A 22490-nucleotide genomic window follows, 5' to 3' on the forward strand; every position below is an offset into this window, starting at 1 on the left:
AGGAATAGTAACTCCTGATTACTGATGGATTCTTCCCCTGTAGTCATTAATGAATGAGCCCAATTTTGATCTCTCCACTGTCTTCTTCCCCAGTTAAATTTACATTTCCATTGCATTTTTAATAAAGTTAGCAAAAAGCTGTTAATGGTATTTAAGGCCCATTTTAACTCCAGCTGAGCCAATGGAAAGATGGATTGATTTCAATGGGAGTTGGAGCCAGTTTACATATAGCAAGGTTTGGCGACTTCATCAATTAAGGTTCACCTTACTGCAATTTCAGCTTTCTACCTCCCTCTGGATAACCTGTTCTTTGTTTTTGCACAAAATGTCCATCAATCTCCTCAAGAGCCTAGAAAGGCTATACCCACAAATACGAGGACCGTCCCTCCGTGGGACCTAAACCTGGTCTGATCAAAGCTTACGGGCCCCCCATTTGAGCCATTGGCATACCTTTCCTGGAAAGTGGCCTTTCTGGTGGCTATTACTTCAGCAAGATAGGTATCGGAGATATGTGCCCTTATGTCAGAGCCCCCGTATACAATCTCTTTTAAGTACAAGGTTCAGCTATACCCTGACCCTGCCTTCCTACCAAACATGGTTTTGCAGTTCCACAGAAATCAGGCAAGTTTCCTGCTAGTTTTCTACCCAAAATCACACAGAAACAACAAGGAGCAATGTCTTCATACCTTGGACATTAGACAGGCCCTAGAGTTCTACATAGAGAGGACCAAACTGTTCTAAAGATCCACCCAACTCTTCATAACAATGGCTGACAAGATGACAGCCCTTCCCATCTTGGCCCAGAGTATCTTGTCCTGGATCACATCATGCATTTGTACATGTTATGAACCGGTGGGTGTTCCGTCACCTGCTATTCTGACTACCCACTCAATTACTTTACTCTGCATACCCCACTCAATCCACCTCAAGGCTTCTCACCATCAGGAAGTGCAAAATGAACTGGTAGGTCATCTCAGCAGGTCTTTCTTCAGTCATCATGAGTGATCCTTTCACCCAGACTCAAGGCTGAAGCATCATCAGCGGCATTCCTGGCTCAAGTCCCTATCCAGGACATTGGCAGAGCAGCAGCTTGGTCATCTGTGCACACATTTTCTACTCATTACACCATCACTCAACAGGCCAGGGACAATGCCAGTTTTGGTCAAGCTGATTTACAGTCAACATGTCCATGAACTCTGACCCCACCATCCTCTGTTACTGCTTAGGAGTCACCTACAGTGGAATGGACAGGTGCAAGCACTCAAAAAAAATGGTTACTACCCATTCTGTAACTGTTGTTGTTCAAGATGTGTTGCACACCTCTGTTCCATGACCCATCCTCCTACACCTCCTTGGAGTTTGCCAGAAAGAAGGAACTTAAAGGGGTACAGGGTCGGTCAAGCCCTTTATACTGGTGCTATGAGTGCACAGCACCGCGGGGGAGGGAGCAGAACTGACCAAACAGGTACCACTGAGGGGAAAATTTCCAGCATCTGTGCTTTGGGCACACACACACATACCTACAGTGGAATGGACATGTGCAACACATCTCTATCAAAGAACAGTCATGGAAAGATTAGTAACTGTTTTATTTGTGACACACAGTGAACCCCAAATCTCCTTTCCCAAATTACAGTACAGTACTGTCCACTTGCCAAGCCCCTCTCGCTTCTTCCTGAATTCAGAATTTCAGCCAGAGATTTTCTGTTGCCTTTTGTTTATATTCCCAGTAAGTGATCTTTTCTTAGTGCCTTATTCATTAAATAATTTTTTGTAATAACAATTGTGGGCTCTTGTTGGAGATTGCTTAATTCATCTTCAGCCCTGTAAATCTGATTTCAGAAGGGTTGCATCCTATCCTTTTAAAGACAAATGAAAAATAATCACTGGATTTCATTGCTATAATTTTTCTTTTGCTTCTGCTTCTCCGCTACCTCTTGTACAAAGGCCAACCATTTTCCTTTTGACATCACACTGTAATTTGAGAAAGCTGTCATGACTTTTTTTTTTATGTTTGCATATTCTCAGATGCATCTTGTTAAATCCTTTGAAATGTGGCTACTAAAGCAGGGAGGAGTCTAAGAAAATAACTGAAAAAGTACATATATTCATTTTACTTTCTTTTAAAGACTTGTCAACAAATCTTCACATAGCCCTTGATTCAGGAAAGCATCTTCAAACCCAAAAAACCCTAACCAACCAACCAACAAAAAACGCTGAAACAAATGAACCTTTAAAAAAAAAAAAGTAGTAAATTGAGAAAATTTTAAAACAAACAAAAACCCCAAGCAGAGGTTTTTACCCCAAAAAGAAAGAAGTTCCAGGGTATCTCTACACTGCAATTAGACACCTGTGGCTGGCCCATGCCAGCTGACTCAGTCTTGTGGGGCTCCAGCTGAAGGGCTGTTTAATTGCAGGGTAGACTTCCAGGCTCGGGATGCAGCTGGGCTCTGGGACCCTCCCACTTCACAGAGTCCTGCCAGTCTCATGATCAATAACAGGGTCAATCTGTGAATTACCGTATTTCCATTTTGCAATGGTGCATACAATACAGCAGATCAGGAAGGTTGTTGGAATGCCCAAAGAGACTGATGGAGACATGTTAACCTATAAATCACGTGTTCTCAAACTGGGGGTCACGAGCTGTCAACCTCCACCCCAAACCCCGCTTGCCTTCAGCATTTATAATGGTGTTAAATATATTTTAAAGGGTGTTTAATTTATTAGGGGGGTCGCACTCAGAGGCTTGCGATGTGAAAGGGGTCGCCAGTAAAAAAGTTTGAGACCTACTGCTATAAATAATAACATGGGGCCAGATTGCGTGGGACGAGTGAACGAGAAACCTGTCCCCATTTTTTGTATGCCTATCAGGGCCGGCTCCAGACTCCAGCGCGCCAAGCGCGCGCTTGGGGCGGCATTTTGCCGGGAGGGCGGCAGGCAGCTCCGGAGGACCTCCCGCAGGCATGACTGTGGAGGGTCCGCTGGTCCCGCAGCTCCGGTGGACCTCCCGCAGAAATGCCTGCGGAGGGTCCGCTGGTCCCGCAGCTCTGGTGGACCTCCCGCAGAAATGCCTGCGGAGGGTCCGCTGGTCCCGCGGCTCCGGTGGAGCTTCCGCAGGCGTGCCTGCGGGAGGTCCACCAGAGCCGCGGGACCAGCGGACCCTCTGCAGGCATGTCTGCAGGAGGTCCCCCAGAGCCGCGGGACCGGCGACCACCAGAGCGCGCCCCACGGCGCGCCGCCGTGCTTGGGGCAGCGGAATTCCTAGAGCCGCCCCTGATGCCTATACAAGGGCCGTTCACAACAGCAGTCCTGTTGTCTGGGGCATGCAGGGACTACTCTTGTTCCCTTCACAGAGGGCGGGACTCCACAAAGGGAGAGAGGAGGTACAGGCAGGAAACAGGGCCATAACAAGGTTCCCCTCCACACTGGCCACAGCATGAGGTCAGCATACTGAGGGTAGCAATCTTCTCCATTGCCCCTATGTGTATGGAGCAGCTCTGGAAGAACTCTATATGCCAGAGACACAATCCATCCCATGCTCCTCCTGGAGGGGAATAGCTCTGCACTGCACCTTCCAAAGATTTAAAAGCCACATGCTAACATAATGGTGTCCTGAAACAGTTAAAGGCAATGCAGAATCATTTTAAGTTTCAATTAGTAACTTGCACTGAGTTATCCTTAATTACTTATTAAAGGAAGATCATCAGCCATATTATAAATGTTACATGAGTAAACTAGGGATATAAAAAAGTGAAATGTATTCATTGCTTTATGAACACAAACCTTCCAGAGAGTGATACAAATCCACAGGATGTCCCAGAGTGCCAGAATTTGCTGTCTCATCTCAAAGATGAAAGACATGCAAAAGCATGTGTATCTAGACTGCTTCTGTTCTTAGTTACTCTGTGTCTGAGGAGATGTGTGTCTGTTGCTTATTCCAGGGAAAGCCTGTGCTAGGTTGTGCCCAAGATACTTACCAATAATACTTAGCACTTACAGGGCAATTTTCATCTGCAAAGTACTTTAAAAGCATCAGAGTGAGATAATAAGTATCGTTATCCCAATTGTACAGATGGGGAAAGTGGGACATAGCAGTTAAGGCCCAGATTGATACTCTTACATTGAGTGGCATCTTATTCTGCAACCAGCCCCTTGGTAACCATTTAGACTAGCTGTGGAGAAAGGCACTACTCCATCAGAACAAGGCTTGTTCTATCTAGCCCTGAGGGACTTTCCCAGATGACAGGAGTCACTGTGAGAATTAGGATGATATCTTGGCAGTTCCTATCTCTCAGTTCTGTGTTCAGACCACTTCTCTCTATATCAGTTGCTTGTTCCTCATATGTTTCTGTGGGCTGGTAGCCAGGGATGCTACAGGACGTAGGGCTAAAACATCATAATTTTGGGGTAAAGCACATTCCATTCTATTGTCTTTGAACACGGGCGTATTTGGCATCTGCATCTAACCTACTGCAGTTTTTCTAAAATGGAAAGTTTCCCAGATCACCACACTTCTCAAACTTTCTTTTGCATTAATGAAAATTTTTGCTGTGGGAATTTTTTAGTTTCTTAAAATAATTATTTAGCATTTGGTTTCTTTAACATACTTCCTACTTCAGTAGAGCAGGCAAAAAAAGAATAGCACTTTATTATGCAATTGTTTACTGCAGAGGTGAGAACTGCAGTGCGGCAATACTTTTCACAGCAACTTTGAATTCTTCTCCACAGACTCACAGAGCCAGATCTTCCATTTACTTTGCTGCCATAGAGCTCCAGATCCCGGCTAACCCTTGTATGGCTGTTTGGAGCTGGGAGGAAGGAGTGAGTTAAGGAGCCTCTCCCCCTGCATGACCCATATAAGAGCTGTACAGAACTTCAGACCCTCCCAACTAGATATTGGAGGGGCAGCTGCTTCAACTCTCAGTTTGCACCGTTCTAGTCCTTAAACTGGCAGTTACGATAAAAAGGGAGCTCCCTTTTTCTGGTCTAGAAACTCCTCGCCATCACATATATTGTGGCTACAAAGAGACAGGGGTGGCGAGTTGTATGGGCCTGTGGTGCCCAGGCTCCAGCAAATTCAGGGCCTGCTGCCCCCACACGCCTCCCTCGAGTGTCCCTGCCTGCCCTGGGCAGTGGGCAGCTGCCCTCTACAGTTCCACGCTGTGCTCCCTCGCCAGCCACTGCCGGCTACAAGGGAGTGGCGCCATGGGCAGGCTGAGGCAGCTGCTGCGCCTGAGGAGGGAGGAGGCGCATGGCAGCCCCCTCCCCGCAGCAGGTGACTCTTGTGGGGGGGTTATCCTGGGTGGACCTTCTGAGCAGCAGCCTGGGGGGCTTGGGTGAGTGTTGTGCTGGGGGGGTGGGGAGGGCCCGCCCCTTCCCCTCCCCCTCCCCCTTCACAGAGTTCGCTGCTGCCATAGGGGAGAGGACTGGGGGAGTCCTCTTCTCTGGCCCCCTGCCCCAGCCCCGAGGCAGCCTGCTTGCTGCACCCCAAACTCCTCATCTGTGGCCCAGCCCGCACCTCCTCCCACACCCCAACCCTCTGTCCCAGCCTGGAGCCTGCACCCAGCACCCAAACCTCCCTCCCAGAGCCTACACCCAGCACCCCAACCCCTCTCCAGTACCCCCTCCTGCACCCCAACCCCCTGTCCCAGCCCAGAGCCCACACCCAGTAACCAAACTCTGTCCCAGAGCCCACATCCAAACTCTCTCCCAGAGCCTGCACCTCAAACCCTGTCCTGGACTCAACCCCCCAGAGCCCACATCCAGCCTCCCAAGCTCCCTCCCACACCCCCTCCTGCACCCTAACCCCCTGTCCCAGCGCAGAGCCTACACCCAAAACCCAAACTCCATCCCAGAGCCCTCCCGCACCCAAACTTCCTCCCAGAGCCTTAGGCAGGTGTGGAGGGTGGGGAAGGGACTTGAACCCATTCTGGGCTCCACTAAACATTATACAAACCTGCCACCTCTGCAAAGAGGGGTAATGAAAGCTTTCAGTCACCGTGATTCAATTTCAAACAAATGCATCTTTTTCTCTGACCCTTTCTTAGACTTTAGCATGGGAAAAGAGTTGACAAAGAAAGTATAGAAATACATCCCACCTATGCTCATGCTACATAGCCAGTCACATAAAACCTTTGACAACCAATTACTAAGCACTCCTACAATACACCTTTTATTTAATTAATCTCTCTTATAGTCTGTATTCCTGATCTGAAGAAGAGCTCTGTGAAGCTTGAAAGATTGTAACTTCCATCAATAGACGTTAGTCCAATAAAAGATATTCCCTCACCCACCTTGTCTCTCTTATATCCTATCCTTATCTTTTGTGATTGAACACACACACATTCAGACAGGTTGTTTTAGCCTGTGGCAACCTGGAACTTCTGCACTGTGTTTAGTCAGGCCATTTGTTTGGACAGTCCTGTTTTTGTGTGGTTTGCCCCTGCCTGGTACTGATATAAAACTGGACAGTTGTTTTGTTCAGTATCACAGACGGAGGATGCCATTTTGAGAAGTGCACCCCTTTGCCCCGCAAAGGTTCCATTGACCTCTCACATGGGGTGATGCCCTCTTAAAACGGCATCCTCTGTGCCCCATGGTGCACGCAAGATCACGTCAGTGGGGGTGCAGTCGGCGAGGGCAGGCCCACACTGTTCTCAGAAGTACCAAAATGTCAGGTATTCTGGGGATGCATCAGTGGCCATCCTAACTGTGATATTATGAATATTTCCAAAGGATCCCAGGATCTAGAATGAAAAGATTTGTACTACAAACTCTGTTCTGTCCAAATTAGGTTTACAGTTTCAAAACTGAAATCCAGTGTTTGAAATAGAAGTAATTGATTGATTTCTTACTAGTCTATAAACAATGGAAATCATCTTCATTTTTTTCTAAAATTAACCCCCTTTTTTTAAACAGTTCTCTTCAATCCTGCAACTATGTACAGTGACAAGATTCCCTGCCTCGATACTATGGTAACTGGCATTTTCTACCTGACTCGACTAAGTAGATATGGGAAGGGAGAGCCATTTTCCTCTAGACAGGAATAACCTAGGTAAGGACAGAGGAAACTCCATGAGTTTCACCTGACAAAGTTTCCTCTCGGTTCTTCCATCAAAAGGATGGGACCTGGCTTGCTCCTCCATAGAGGAAGCAGGGGTTCTCTGCTGGATTAGGATTGAGTTGGTGGAGAGAGTAGGGAGACATTCCCCCTTTATATAGTCCAAAAGGGCCAGCCAAAAATGCAGTTCTTTTATTCAGGGGAGTGCAGAGGCCATGATTAATTACTCTCTGGGGTGGGGAAGGAAGGGTTAGAAAAATAAACACAGTCATGGTCCTGCTTTCCCATGTACCAGCAGGCCAGGCTGGCCGGCCAGGTGGAAGGAAAAAGTTGCACCCTTAAAGAGGTGTAGCACCTGGTGCCCTATTTAGAGTGTACAGTCAAGCCTTTATCCTGCAGGGACACCACTGGAGGCAAACGGCATCCGCCCTTCTGGCCTGCTCCCTACTCCCACTGACTCCTACACGAACCCTACTTCTTGGATCTTCCCCTACAGCAGCTTCCTCTAGAAACCTCCCTAAATTGGGTTTCCAGCACAAGTTAATATATCCTGAGAATCTGGAGGCAATGCAGCTACCTCACTCTCATCCTGTCTCCTCCTACTACGTAGACAGAGAACCCCACAGGACTCATATGGAACTCCCTCACTCACCCCTCTTATGTTGCAAGGGCTAATCAAATCGATAGACACATAGATTAGGCTGAGGATTTGTTGGCTTGTTTTTGAATACATATTTGTGAAGCCGTCTCACAGAATGCTTTAATTAGAAGTCTTGGGTCAGAGTATGTGATTCCTGCGGGCACGTCAAAATCTACAGCAGTATGTGAACTGTAACTGTTAATGAGCACTGACACAAAGCCCCTATCAGTTAAAAGCTTGCCATCTACTGCATGAATTGTCACATGGTCCTGGATAGAAATCTATGAGTTTCAAGAAGTCGGGAACTTTATGTGACATTAAACTGATCTGTTTCTGAAATGTACTGCCATATATGATGCTACTGCAAAAGAAAACACCACATGCAGTTAATGTAGTCTCTGTAAAACTCCCCTGTTACTAATTAATTTAATAAATTACCGAGCAATCTGAATTGTGCCTACAAAACCAGCTGGCATCAAACCCAGGACAAAGCCTCCAGTGCCGTTAATTCCCACATTTATATTTTAATCCAGTATTGATTTGTGAGTTTCTCTCCAGTCTGCTAGAATTAAAAATTGTTTCACCTCCCACTGCTTTCTCTTGATCCCCAGCAACAAAAAAAAATCTTAATTCATTAATAAAATCATATACAAACGATAATATGCACACACATAAACATACTGCATAGTGATATACACGATATTTATTAGAAGCAGCAAAGAATCCTGTGGCACCTTATAGACTAACAGACGTTTTGCAGCATGAGCTTTCATGGGTGAATACCCACTTCTTCGGATGCAAGCAGTATGAAGTGGGTATTCACCCATGAAAGCTCATGCTGCAAAACGTCTGTTAGTCTATAAGGTGCCACAGGATTCTTTGCTGCTTCTACAGAACCAGACTAACACGGCTACCCCTCTGATACTATATTTATTTATACTCTGAACTCATCTATTTTAAATAGATAAATACTACGTATATATGTAAAGTGTGTATATACATATGTATGGCATCTAGAGACATACTTAGTCTTTCATTAGTAGGGGGCAAAACATATAATTAAAACATAGGAAATGCACTTCTATTTAATTACAAAATAAGACCAGTTTAAATTGGCAGGTGACAAGTGGCAATGGATTAAATGAATTACATTATTCTAAATCATAGTACAACAAGGATAACAGTTTAGTTACATGAGAAAATGGAAGAACAGAGTGTGGTATTTGGGAGGGTGATGGGGATTGTTAAAACTAACACACACACACACACACACACTTTTGCTTCTCACAGTGCGGCAGAAGCTTTCCAAATGAAGAAGCTGTTTCCATGACACCAAACCCTTAATTTGAAGCCTACATATAAACAGCCTAGGAATGTGATCACACAATGCACCATTTCATATTTATTTTATTCTTTCTAGGTTCAGCTTTGGACAGAGACAGAGAATCCTCATGAAATCTAACATAAAAGTTACTCATTATAACTGGCAAACAGTCTCACCTTTACAATTCTACAAATGCCTTGATTTTGTTCCCTATTAAATTTTCTGTCATGGTTAATAAATCTTTGGCAATATGAAACAAGACTAGTAGATTAATTTGACTGCTTTGTATATATGCCTCGTTCCCTCATCAAATTAGTCTATTCAGTGCTTATGGCGTTTTTTCTGTGTAGTCTTAGCTCAATTTATCCTTTTCCTTAATATTTGTTTTTCTTTAGGAAGCTATTTTCCCTCCTTTTTTACCTCCTAGCAAGCTATTCTCTAGTCTTCTATCATTGCAAGCATATAGTACGAACTATGAAATGTAAATATTTATCCTCACTCATCTGAAAAGTAAATAAAGGCAAATTCTCCTCTGTACAGCATTTGTAATCATAAATATGCCATCATAGGAAAGACGTAATCTGAACTGAAATACTAGCAACTGAATGACATTAATGCCAGCTCACTAAGATATGGATCACATCCTATGCCCCCAAATCTATCTTATTCTCTGTTTCTTCAACTTGACTTAATTTATGGTTTGGGGTTTTTTAAAAGAAAACATGTCGTGTAAATATCCTCTGTTTTAAAACATTGTAACCATTTGTTTTATAAATGGACAGGATTAAGATGTAAAGAATAGGAATGAAGGTATGGGTAGGATTTCATGCACACATAGTATGCTCAGTATCACACAACTACAGATACAAATGTACTGCATTGTCAGAAACATCACGCAATAGCAGTCAAATATTATTCATGGGCTTAGCTTCATCAGCAAACCCAAGACACTTCCAGTATATACGCCCACACACCCCAAGTAAACTGCTAGAGAAAGAATTTATTTCCTGAATGCATTATTCTAAATTGCTTCGAGCAGCTATGGTGGTTGAATATAGGATCCAGTGCACTCGGCTCACTATTCTTAAGAAAAGTATAGTAGTTCAATTTCCAGCATTGCAGATTATGAACCATACTGTAGCTGTAGTTCACCTTGCATTTCTAAATGTATATGGAGTATTTAGGGGAAAGTGGCATATTTACATCTGGACTTCATTCATAGGTGAGCTGCTGAAGAGCATCTATTACCTTTAGCCCGGATGTTTCTCTGCCCTGGAAACCACGGAGCAATGAAAATAATAATATTAGGAACTCATGTTAATATGAATGTTTGCAAATTGTTCCCCAAAAAGTAGTGCTCAGGCCAGGGGAGGCTGTATGTATTTTGCTGCCCCAAGCATGACAGTCAAGCGGCTTTCGGTGGCGCGCCTGCGGGAGGTCCACTGGCCCCGCGCCTTCGGCGTCCCCGCCGCTGAAGCTGTGGGACCAGCGGACCTCCCGCAGGCATGCCGCCGAAGGCAGCCTGACTGCCACCCTTACAGCGACCGGCAGGTTCTCCCCCTCCCCCACACCCCGCGGCTTGCTGCCCCAGGCACATGCGCTGGTGCCTGGAGCCACCTCTGGCTCAGGCTATGCGGTATCAGATCCGACCCTCCAAGGTTTCATAGTCAAATAATCCACAGATTCCTACAGGCATGAGAAAGGGTCACAGTTTGTCTCTCTGGGGGAGGAAACTTGTGATGACAACTGGTTGAATAATATTCAGCTAACCGAGTCAATGAATTTCAGGACTGCTTAAAAATAAATATCTGCTCATTATCCACTCAGCTCTCCTTCTCACATGCCTCCCCCAGAAATGAGGCTTGATCCAAAGGCCACTGAAGTCAATGAGAGTCTTTCTACTGATATCAAGGGGCTTTGGATCATGCTGTGAACAGCACAGATGCAGTTGCAACCTCACCAGCAATTCATTCACAGAACCTTACCGGAAACAGCCAGGCTAGGCGTGTTTGAGACTCCTGAATGCTGCTGAAGGAGCCCCAGGTGGTAGAGATAAAACACAAATGCAACCAGCAAAATATAATGAAGGGCATTACAAAGCTGAGCAACATTTGCTCTCGGGAAGGTGAAGCCCTGGTGCATTCACTCCTGTACTAACACTTCCCTGTGGTGGCTCCCCAGGTCTCCTCTCTCACAGGTCTCCGAACAGCACAAATTCTCAAACCTGGCCACGCTGCAATCACAGCAGGACCGCCAGGGCTGTTAAGGCAGGTTCAGCCCCCAGCCACTTGCAATAGCCATTTGCCACAGCCCCCAGAGGCCATCCCAGCATAGCCAGAATAGCCAGAGTACAGCAGCACTCACTAAACCCTCTCCTTTCCCATATGGCTTCAGCACTTCCTTACCCTGAGGGCCACAGAGTTAGCTACCCAGGCAGTATCACATTTAGTTATTCCATTTCAGCAGAGGAATCCTCAGCTGGCCATGCAAGCTAGCAGAAAGGCTGCTTTGTGATCCGACTGCCTGACTGATTCCAAGGATTTGGCCCATTATGCATCAGCTTTCAAGAGCTTGCCTAGGTCTGGGGCATAATTGCAAGGCTTTCTAGGCTTTATTAAACACTGCTGCTCTGTGGTAACTAGTAGCTGGTTTATTGATGGCCACCAGGGTGAGAAGGTTTAAAGGAGGGGAAGGATGGACAGGTGGTTAGGGCACTGGCCTGGGCCTAAGACCCAGGGTCAACTCTCTGCTCCCCCACAGACTTTCTATGTGAGCTTGTGCATGTCTCTTAGCCTCTCTGTGCTCCCCAAGTGTACCTACCTCACCAAGGTGTGGGAAGCACAGATGGGTGAAATATTTCACGCAAAACATTTTTTATGCCACAGATTCTGGTCAATGGAAACAATATAAGAACTCAGGCTGAACTGGCCAAATTGTTCAGGTTGAGGGGAAAAAAACTAGAAAAAAATCCAAAAAATTCAAAATACTTTGTTTCTTTTTGAAAATATCATTCTGATTTTGCCATTTGAAATGCCTTTTCATCTCAAAGCTGACTGCAATGTCATGTTTTTATTTTTTAAAATGTTAAAATAAAAAAACAGGAAACAACATTTGGTTTGACTGCAAATGAATTTTTTTTTTAGATTTTTCATTTTTGCCACTGGACCAAAAAAAATCAGTTCTTTGCCCAACTCTAGTTGTGAGGACAAATGCCTTAAAAACCTGGGGGGGCTCCAATGCTGCCGGAATGGGAGCCACATTAGCACTTTAAATAGAAAGTATCAATTTGAAAATGTTTCTGTTCCTAGTCACCATTCCAAAAAGGCTGTATTAATACTGGGGCACATCTCACAGATAACTTGAACTGAAACTGGTGCCAGCAGGCGCCTGCAGAGCCCCAGTGTGGGGGGGTGGGCCTCCAAATGGAAGTCTTCACTCACCACACTTGTTGGAGATGGGAGAGAAAGGCAAGTCACAGAAAAGGGGCTTTGGGTGGGAGGAGGAAATGCCCAAACTTAATTTTAAATTGGAGTTGAAAGCCAGCCTGTAAGAAGAGGCAGTGGTGACTAAAACAAAGAGCACACACACTTGCTGCAGCACACAAATGGGAAGAGGCTAGCTACGGGGGGATTTGAACTGTGTATAGGCTTGGCAGAATTTGATCTATTTTTTTTTTAATTTCAATGGATGGTATCTGTTTATTTTGAAGGTTTTTTTTTCAATGTTTATCAGTTTAAATTTTCACAGTTGCAGCAAATTATGGGGAGTCAGACAACGGGAGAGGTCAGACAATAATGATTTTATGATAATAGACACTCAGAGGCAAAAAGATTCAAAAAGTCATATAACTGTTAAAACACAAATTGTCGATATCATACGTCAGAATTTACAAAGTAAATATCCTTAAATCAAACTCTAAGAAGTTTTCAAGCAGCATTTTTCTTACTTTGCCAAGCTGTAAATTTTGATTATTATCCATGGAAATATTTTTTCGTTGACTTGTGTGTGTGCAGTGAAATAGACATTTATCGACATTTACCGATAAAAATCTAATCTTCCCAAACTTAGTTAAATACCATTAGGCTCCTGCCTAGCTATTTTTAGCAACATTATTCTGAAGGGTGTTTGTGGTTTGTTGTCTTCTATTTGAATGATTGTCTCGGTTTTTCCCTAACAAATCTGCTTGGTATATGACACTGTCACACTTGAGGAGAAATTTTGGTTTAATTTACATGTCCTGCTTATCTTCTTTTATCCCTACTAAATATCTGTTGCTCCCTTTTCCCTACCCATCATCAGTGTGTTTACTTATCTGTCATTAGACTGAACCCCTTGAGGCAAGGATGGTACCTTCTCCTATTTTTGGAAACCACCCTCAGGGACTAAATTATGACAATTAAATCAACCAGAATTGGCTTGTGGTGACTGTCAGATTTGGAATAATCATTGTCACATATTCTCATCCTAGGATTTAGATATCCAGTTTTACAATTTCAAAGGAGAAAGAAACAAAGAAGAGGTAAGGAACATTAGGTCAAAGCTAGGGAACCGTGTATCCATTCTGTGAAAAAGTGCATAGAGAATACTGCTTACAGTTAAGTAAACATGGGGAGCAGGTAAAGATTTTGATAGGTCTCAAAATGTAATTGTAAATGAGAATCACCATTGAACAGGCGTATTTCTAGTAGAGTCCTGCAGGGATGGGTTCTTGGGCCTACGCTATTTAATAGTTTTCTTAATGACTTGGAAGAGAACGTAAAATCACTACTGATAAAGTTTGCAGATGACAAAAATTAGGAGAGTGGTAAATAATGAAGAGGCCAGGTACTGACACAGAGCAATCTGGATCAATTGGGAAGCTAGGCACAAGCAAATAATATTCATTTTAATATGGTTGGGGCCCTATCAAATTCACAGTCCATTTTGGTCAATTTCACAGCCAGAGGTTTTTAAAATGAGTCAGTTTCACAGTTTCATGTTTCAATCTGAAATTTCATGGTGTTGTAACCAGGGGGGTCCCAACAGATAAAAGCAGTCAGGGTGAGAGAGTCACAAAGTGATTGTTTGGGGGTCATGTGTTTGCCACCTTTACTTCTGCCCTGCTGTTGGCAGGGGCATTGTCTTTAGACCTGGGCAGCCAGAAAGAAAGGCTGCTGGCCCAGCATCCAGCTCTGAAGCCAGCGCCGCCACCACCAGCAGCGCAGAAGTAAGGGCCATAATGTATGGGGAGTGGTTTACCATATGTCCACTTTTCCTGGCAGTCTCCCATCCAAGTGGGGGCCTGACAGCTGGGGCCGCAGCCTCTCTGCACGGGGGAGTGGCAGCTGGAGCCGCCAAGCTTCCTGTAGCCGGGGAGATCCTAGAGGTGGGTCTGATCCACCCCAGGAGTGGCCCCTTCAGGGGAAGAGGGAGTCTTCTCCCTCCCTATCCCCAGCCGGGATGAGCAGCTGGAGCCCTGTGCAAGGTAGGAGCCCCTGGCTACAAGCCAGATTTCAGAGATTAGATTTCACAGTCTGTGGTGCATTTTTCATGGCCATGAATTTGGTAGGGCCCATAATATACATCTAGGAACAAAGAATGGAGGCCATACTTCCAGGATGGGGGGAATCTGTCCTGAGAAGCAGAGACTGACGATTTGGAAGTCGTGGTGAATAATCAGCTAAACATGTGCTCCCAGTGCAACGCTGTAGCCAAAAGGGCTAATGTGATCCTTGGCGGCATAAACAGGGGAATGTTGACAGGGCCAGCTCCAGGGTTTTTGCCACCCCAAGCAGCAAAAAAAAACCAACAAAAAAAACGCCGCCATCGCAATCTGCAGCTCTACCGTTGCCGCTTCAGTCTTCGGGGGCAGTTCAGCGGCTGGTCCTTTCACTCCGAGAGGGAGTGAGGGACCCATCGCCGAATTGCCGCAGAAGAGCCAGGCATGCTGCCCCTCTCCGTTGGCCGCCCCAAGCAGCTGCTTGCTGGGCTGGTGCCTGGAGCCGGCCCTGAATGTTGAGTACAACTAGCAAGTTTATCTCTATTTCTTTCTCTATTCGCACCAGTGCGACTGCTGATGGAACACTGTGTCCTGTTCTGCTGTCCACAATTCAAGAAGGATGTTGATAAATTGGTGAGGGTTCAGAGCCATGAGAATGATTAAAGGATTAGGAAACATGGCTTAAGGTGGTAAACTACAGAAATTGAGCTCGTAGCCTAACAAAGAGACGGTGAAGGGGTGACTTCCCCTTTCTTCCTTTTTTTATTTTTGAGATCGATATAGACACACATGAAGAGGGTAAATTGAGGCAGCAGTTTTACAAGATGCCCCAAAAGCCACAATCAAGGAAGAAAGCTATACTGGTTGAAAAAATGACCTCATTTAGAGGGGTAGTGAAGGCAGCTAAATATAAAAACCAGGCCATTTTTTAAACCCACATATCTCTCCTTTGGCCAGTTGGCTGTCAGTGTCAGTCAATTAGTCATTAATCAATTAAATCTATCAACTGGTCAATTCAGTCTGTAATCTAGGAGTAACTCTTGGATACCTCACTGACACTGAGTTCTCACATAGCAGCATCTGTGAGTAACGCTTCCTACCACCTCTGCTTGCCAAGAAACTCCATCCCCTGCTGACAGATGAAGACCTGGCCTCAGTTTATCCATGCCTACATCACCTCTTGACTGGATTACAGCAATATGCCTGGCCATGAAGACTTCAGCAATTCAGAAACTACAACCAGTTCAGAAACGGCAGCGCATCTGCTCAGCAATATAGGCAACTGCAAACACGTTAAACCTGTCATCTGCTCTCTACATTGGATTCCCATAGAATTTCAAATCAAGTTCAAAGTGTCAGTCTTATCTTCAAAGCGCTATATGGCCTGGGCCTTGGGTTTCTAAAAGATCATCTAAAACACAGGGACCGTGATCCTCCGGTTCCATGGAACTCTCAGCAATAAGAGTCTGTGTGAGCCACCTTCTAGAATGGTGGTTCAAGAATGTGGAATGACCTCCCTCAGGAACAAAGGACCATCACAAACCTCACCACTTTCCATTCCAAGTGCAGTGTTCATTTGTTTGGCCTTGCCATCTCTAATATAAACATATAGCAACAGGTATATTTATATTCAGGGGGAGGGAGCAATCAATCTACGTTTATCAATATTTACTGATAAAAATCTAATCCTTCTAAGCCTAAGAATAGACTAGAATAGCTTCCTCCAGCCACCATTGCTACTACACAGATGCCTTCTGCATCCTTTTCACAGTCCCTTTCAGGCTCCTTACTCAGTTCCCTCTGAGCTGAGACTCCTCCTGCTAATCTCTCAGCTGCTCACTGGAGAGACCTACCAGCAACTCTTCTCTCCAGGTCTCCTGAGTAGAGAGACACACAGTTACCTTCTCACTCCAGATGTCTCTTCACTGTGGGAAAAGAAGCTACCTGACCCCCTTTCCCAGCATTCCCTGCTGTCCCAGCCTCAGTTCTGAGCTGAAAACAGAAACAGGCCTGTGCTCAATATGAGGATGTCCTGAAAGGGCCAGCACCTCCTGTTACAGGGCTATTGTTTGTAATGTGTTTTGGGGTGAAGGGCTATTGGAAATGTAAGATAAACCATTAATGACCTCCTCCCAACACACATGCCCTCAAAAAATGGAAATATTTGAGATTCCCTCTTGCAAGTAACATATGTCTTAGTCACCATCAGAGAGGAGTGAGGAAATCTATTTCCTCCAATATAGTGATACAATATCATTGCTACATTTCCATTTGCATTGCACAAAGGAATTATGGAGTTTCTGAGTTGCAGCTATTTGCACAAAGGAGTTATGGAGTTTCTGAGTTGCAGCTATTTGCTAACCATTTCTTATGCTATGAAAATGATTTTTTAATTTTTTCTTTACAGACTTCTGGCTTGGTGATATTTAGCCAAGGCATAAACTTCTGAACAAAGAGATCTGTGATAAAAATTTTGACAGACCTTTGACTATAACATCACAAACAGCAGCACTATAGCAACCTCCGTAGAAGTTCCTGTGCCCACAGAATTTCAATACGGTACTGTCTCTTGGGAATGGTGTATTCCAGTCCCACTTTTCCAAGCATGTATTGTTTTGAAGTTTAAGTGGCAATTGTCTGAATACTGAAGGATGAACCTGGACAATTACATGAACATTTTAATTAGAAGCATATCTTGCTGAAAGATTGAGAAGGGAGAAGCATAAACTTATTTGAGGATGTGGAGAGAGGTTTAAAATATTTTCCAGTCATAGAAAAGTTAATTGAATGAAGGGGAAACAAATTCAATGTGATAAATGTAATAGATTTGTTTGCTGCAAACAATTGGCTTCAAGTATGAGCTTGATGCTAGAAAAAATCATTTGATAATTGGAACCTGTTTTTCCCTTTTTTATTATATCAACTTCTGTTATTATGACATACCATAAAAGGAAAAAAAATCACATTATGTATTTGCTGGCCTGTGTAATAATCTTGAAAGTATGCCACAGAATTTTTACATCTCTTTTTAGATCTCCATGACTGTCGTAGTAATGAAAGTATGCAGAAGATTAGACTGATACAGAACATGCGGTAAACACAGTATGTGACCTTTTCTTCATGACCAGAATGCCTCTGTGACCTCAGCCGATAGGGATTCAAGGTGAAAAAGTCAAAGCAGTCAAAATGTCAGAGGTAAAAAAAACCAAAACAGGGCTCAAAAATAAAACTTTACCAAGTGCGAACATTCCTTACTGGATTAAAACTTGTTCTTTTAAGCTATCTGTCATATACATATGTATATGTAAATACCAGGGACACACATTCACTTCATTCCTATACTGAGATCTTGCAACAGGTTGTGGTGAAGCTAATTACGTTTTTTCCATTGTAAATAATGACTCATAGGCTGTCTATATTAAAGTGGGCAGAGGGGGGAAGTGTGAAAGCTACTATAAAAGATAAAGTACAAGGACAGACTCTGATTTACTGTGTGGGGATTTTTTTTAAGTGAGTTTTTAAGTTTCTCTGTTCTTCTTGCCATAACTTTTTAGGGCCTTGTTCTGCAATCCTCCAGACAAAACTGTAGTTAGTTGTTTTTGCCTGAGAAGGAAGCGTTAAATAGGGCAATCTACATTGTTCTCTGTGACATAGACCTGCTGTTGTCTGTAGCCTTTTAATGTAAATATGTTACCACAGTACTAGTAACAAATAATAAGTATGCATGGGGGTAAGCATGTGTATACCCACACACACACAAGCACGCGTGTACTTACAGTAGAGGAAATGGAGGATGCTCTGTTCTGTTTGTCTCTGACTCTCATTCTCTACATTTTCCCCATTGTACTTCAGATCAGTGAGACCTGTTGATACACTTGGGTTCATCTACCCTTGTAAATTTGCTGAAATAGCTGTTCTGGAATAATTATTTCTTTATAAACCCTCATATAGAACTTCTTATTCCAGAATAAGTGCACCTTTTTCCAATTCAGCTTAACCCACTTCTAAAGTACCTACCCTGGGGTTTACTACTAAATAACTATTCCAGAATATATATATGCTCCAGAATAAACTATTTCAGTAAATGTACAAGGGTAGAGAAGCCCTAAATCATGGAGTGGACACACATGCCTGCTAAGGAGATAAATCTTTTTCCTGAGTGTTTTCAGTAGGACTCCATAGCAAGCCTTTATTTAAGATATGAACCAATTTAAAGAATAAAACTTAGTACATGCAAATAAAACAGACCTGTTTAAAATAATTGTGCTAGGAGTTTCAAAATACCCAAGATTGGCTCAACTAGTTTTACCAATAAGAAGCCTTTCCACCATGAGAATGTAAAAGCAGCAAAGAGTCCTGTGGCACCATGAGAATGACACTCCCAACACTGATTTTCTCCTCCTACCTCTAAACTTCTACCAACCAAAAGAAAAAAAACCTGACAAAATTAATAAAATCTAAGAACACAAGGAAATCCCCTGTCCTAAATGACTTAATGAATTCCACCCACGACTTGACTATTGCCATGGATTTTACATCGAAGGATTCTGTGGTGATGGACAGCAGTATAAAACCATTAGATAGCTGGATAGACTTAAATAGGAATAGTCAACGCAGGCTTCTATGTGGGAAAAAGTTAGGCCAACACTTAGTGCTTTGAAAATACCACCCTATTACCAGAACAAAGCTGTCCAGCTCCCTTTAGAACTCTTAGAAGAAAAAATTATTGCAAAATACCCAACTTTGTATATTGGGGACAACTTTTTCCCATCTTCAGACCTCATGCAACCCCAATAAAGTCAGAGGAAAGTCACAGAATGTTAAGCCATGTATCTGATCCTTTATCTCCACTAAATGTATGAGGATTTACAGGATTTCCACTACAATATACTATTTCATCATTTAAATAAAATCCCAATAAAAACTGTTTATAAATCACTACATTTAAACATCATCTTTTCACTTTAACGCTTGATACAATTCTCATTAAAGCTATTGGAGCCACCCCAAAGTTGCCAAGGGCCATTCTCTGCCCTGCATGAATTTCTCCTGTCTAGGACAGGAAACGCCTCAAGTTTTGACTCAGTGTTTCCTGCTCACCATTCTACAGGGAATAAGTAAGTCAGGGCTTTCACGCTCTTCCATTGAGTGAGCAATAGGCTTGGGCCCAAAACCCTACAGAGAGGTGGAGGCACAGTCCTCTGCCAAGCTACCTTTCAGCCCACCTCCGTTGGCAGCACAGTTCCTCCTGGGGCTTACTTCATTGGCTGACTCCCCCTGCAGCTGTCTCATACCAGTTATGTAGAGGGAATCCAGATATATTAATGATATTCCATTAGAACATCAAAGGGTTATGGAGGGAAGCGTAGTGTGGAGAGCAGCTGCTGCCCTGCTTGACCCATGCTGAAGAAGGCCTCCACCTCCCTAAAAAACACAGATGATTCTTGAAACAGAAGAGCTTCTGCTGGGTACATGGAAGGGAAGGATCATGCCACACAGTGTTGGCTCTCCCCAGGGGTGAAAGTAACTTAAAGGACTTGCCGGTACTCCAGAGTCCTGCAGAGGGGAGGCCTCAACCAGAAGAGGCGTGGCCTCTATCAGAAGAGGTGGAGCCTTTAAATCCCAGGGCTTTTAAATCAGGATTTAAAGGGCTCGGGGATTCAGCTGAAGCTAGGCCCTTTAAATCACCCCCGGAGCTACCAGCTGCAGAGGTGGCTGGGATCCCTGGGGTTTGGGCAGGGGTGAAAGTAATTTACATTTCTTACCCATATGGTCCAATTGCAAGCAACCCACCTCTCCTACGTACTTCATGGATCCCTCCCATTGCATGACATAGATAGAGAAAATAAAGCTACTATTACTACTACCAGTACTGTCTGTAATAAAACTTTACTATTGGAATAAGCCTGAAAAAGTGAAAACTCACTGTCACATTTTTCTCCATGTCTTCCCTCCTCCTCCAGCCAGGCTGCAGACACTAGGCTTCATGCTTTCTCCCTGCCTGGCACTGAGCAGCAGCTGCTGGGGCTTCCCTCTAGCTTGCAGCAGGGAGACTGGCTGAGGGAGGGAGAAGCCTGCCTCCTGCATAAGAACAGTTTAAACTCAGCTGCTCCCTGCGCAGTTCAGTAACATTTCAAAGAGGATCTGCAAGCAGTTTGGACATCACAACCATGATCCTCTGCTGGGGAGAGAATGGGATAGATTTGAACTTGGAAATGGTTCCTGATTTTGATTGTGTTTTTTGTGTATAGGAGATCCCCTCATCCCGGGGGCAGAAAAGAACTGCCCCTGCCATGGTCACATACCCCCTCTCCCCCCCAACAGCAATTGGGAGTGAAATTAACAAGGATGCCAGAAACGGCTTCTAACCCCGAGGGCTGAACCACTCAGGGAACAGCTGAGTTTAAACTATTCTTATGCAGGGGGCAGGCTTCTCCCTCCCTCAGCCAGTCTCCTTTTCTTACCGGTCCTCCGTACCTGCCCGTACCGGCTTACTGTCACCTCTGGCTCTCCCTCCCCCATAAGCTCCAATCAGGATTCAAGTATTTTTCCTCCCCTTGCAGAACAGGAGAAGTATCACTCCACAATATTAAATTCTATTTCCTAACAACAAAAATAAAAGTTTATTCACCAGCGCACTCCTATTGGTTTTGTAGAGAATTCAAATGTGACCATAGTTCTAGTGTTGAAGCTATGTTAACCAGAGCTATAAGTTACCCTATTAATATTGCATGGTCAAATATATGATCGCAACTGTGTCATGTTTTCATCCTCAGGATGCAGTCATCCTTCCTCAGGATAGCTGCCATCCTAGCCGATGCCATGCCACTGCACCTCTCATTTATGACATGACTGTTTCACAAACATTAGTCAGTCAGCACCATATTAGACCTAGTTGTTATCTGAATCCTTCCTATGTGGTTAGATGTTGCTTAGGGCATGAATAAGGTTCCATCATTCCTGCCTATCCTGGGCCACTCTTTGCATGTGTCTTTGTTATAAGACCTGAAGAAGAGCTCTTTGTAAGTTTTGAAAGCTAGGGTTGCCAACTTTCTAATTGCACAAAACCAAACACCCTAGCTCCGCCCCTCCCCTGAGGTTGCTCCACCCCACCCCACCCCTTTCCAGAGGCCCCACCCTCTGCTCACTACATTCCCGCTCCCTCAGTGGCTCACTCTCCCCCACTTTCACTGGGCTGGGGAAGGGGATTGGGGCACAGGAGGAGGTGAGGGCTTCGGTTGAAGGTGCAGGCTCTGGGGTGGGGCTAGGGATGAGGGGTTTGGGATGCAGGAGGGGACTCCAGGCTTGGGGTGTGGGACCAAACAATTTGGAATGTGGGAGGGGGCTGCAGGTTGAGGCAGGGGGTTGGGGTGTGGGAGAGGGTATGGATTCTGGGATGGGGATGCAGGCTCTGGGGTGGGGATGGGGATGAGGGGTTTGGGATGCAAGAGGGGGCTCTGGGTTTGGGGGGGCTCAGGGCTGGGGCACACACTTACCTCAGGCGGCTCCAGATCAGCAGCACAATGGGGCTAAGTCAGACTCCCTGCCTGTCCTGCACCCCGGAAGCAGCCAACAGGTCCAGCACCTAGGCGGGGGGAGGCAGGAGGCTCCGCGCACTGCTCTTGCCTGCAGGCATTGTCCCCCCCAACTCCCATCGGCCGGAAGGGAGTGCGGCCAATGGGAGTGTGGATCCAGTGTTCGGGGCAGGGGCAGCCCGCGGAGTCTTGTGCCCCCCCTCTTAGGAGCCGGACCTGTTGCTGGCCACTTCCGGGGTGCAGTGTGGTGCCAGGACAGATAGGGAATAGCCTGCCTTAGCCCTGCAGCACCACCGACCGGACTTTTAATGGCCCAGTCGGCAGTGCTGACCAGAGCTGCCAGGGTCCCTTTTCGACTGGGCAGTCCAGTTGAAAACCGGACACCTGGCAACCCTATTGAAAGCTTGTCTCTCTCCCCAACAGAAGTTGCTCCAGTAAAAGATACTACCACA

The 22490-nt window shown here is 44.8% G+C and overlaps 1 long non-coding RNA gene across 2 annotated transcripts in view; it reads left to right on the forward strand.

The window, feature by feature from the left end:
* The first annotated feature begins 15996 nt into the window (after positions 1-15996).
* LOC120395201 overlaps positions 15997-22490 on the forward strand; it is a 64767-nt gene continuing 58273 nt past the window's right edge. Inside the window, exons 1-3 of one of the 2 annotated variants that reach the window (XR_005592515.1) lie at positions 15997-16121; positions 16911-17062; positions 17536-17698. This is a non-coding gene — a long non-coding RNA (uncharacterized LOC120395201). Of the gene's footprint in view, positions 16122-16910; positions 17063-17535; positions 17782-22490 lie in introns of those variants that run through there. The other variant, XR_005592516.1, reaches the window with a different exon arrangement.

The sequence above is a fragment of the Mauremys reevesii genome, linkage group 1 (genome assembly GCF_016161935.1).
Source record: "Mauremys reevesii isolate NIE-2019 linkage group 1, ASM1616193v1, whole genome shotgun sequence".
NCBI lineage: Eukaryota > Metazoa > Chordata > Testudines > Geoemydidae > Mauremys > Mauremys reevesii.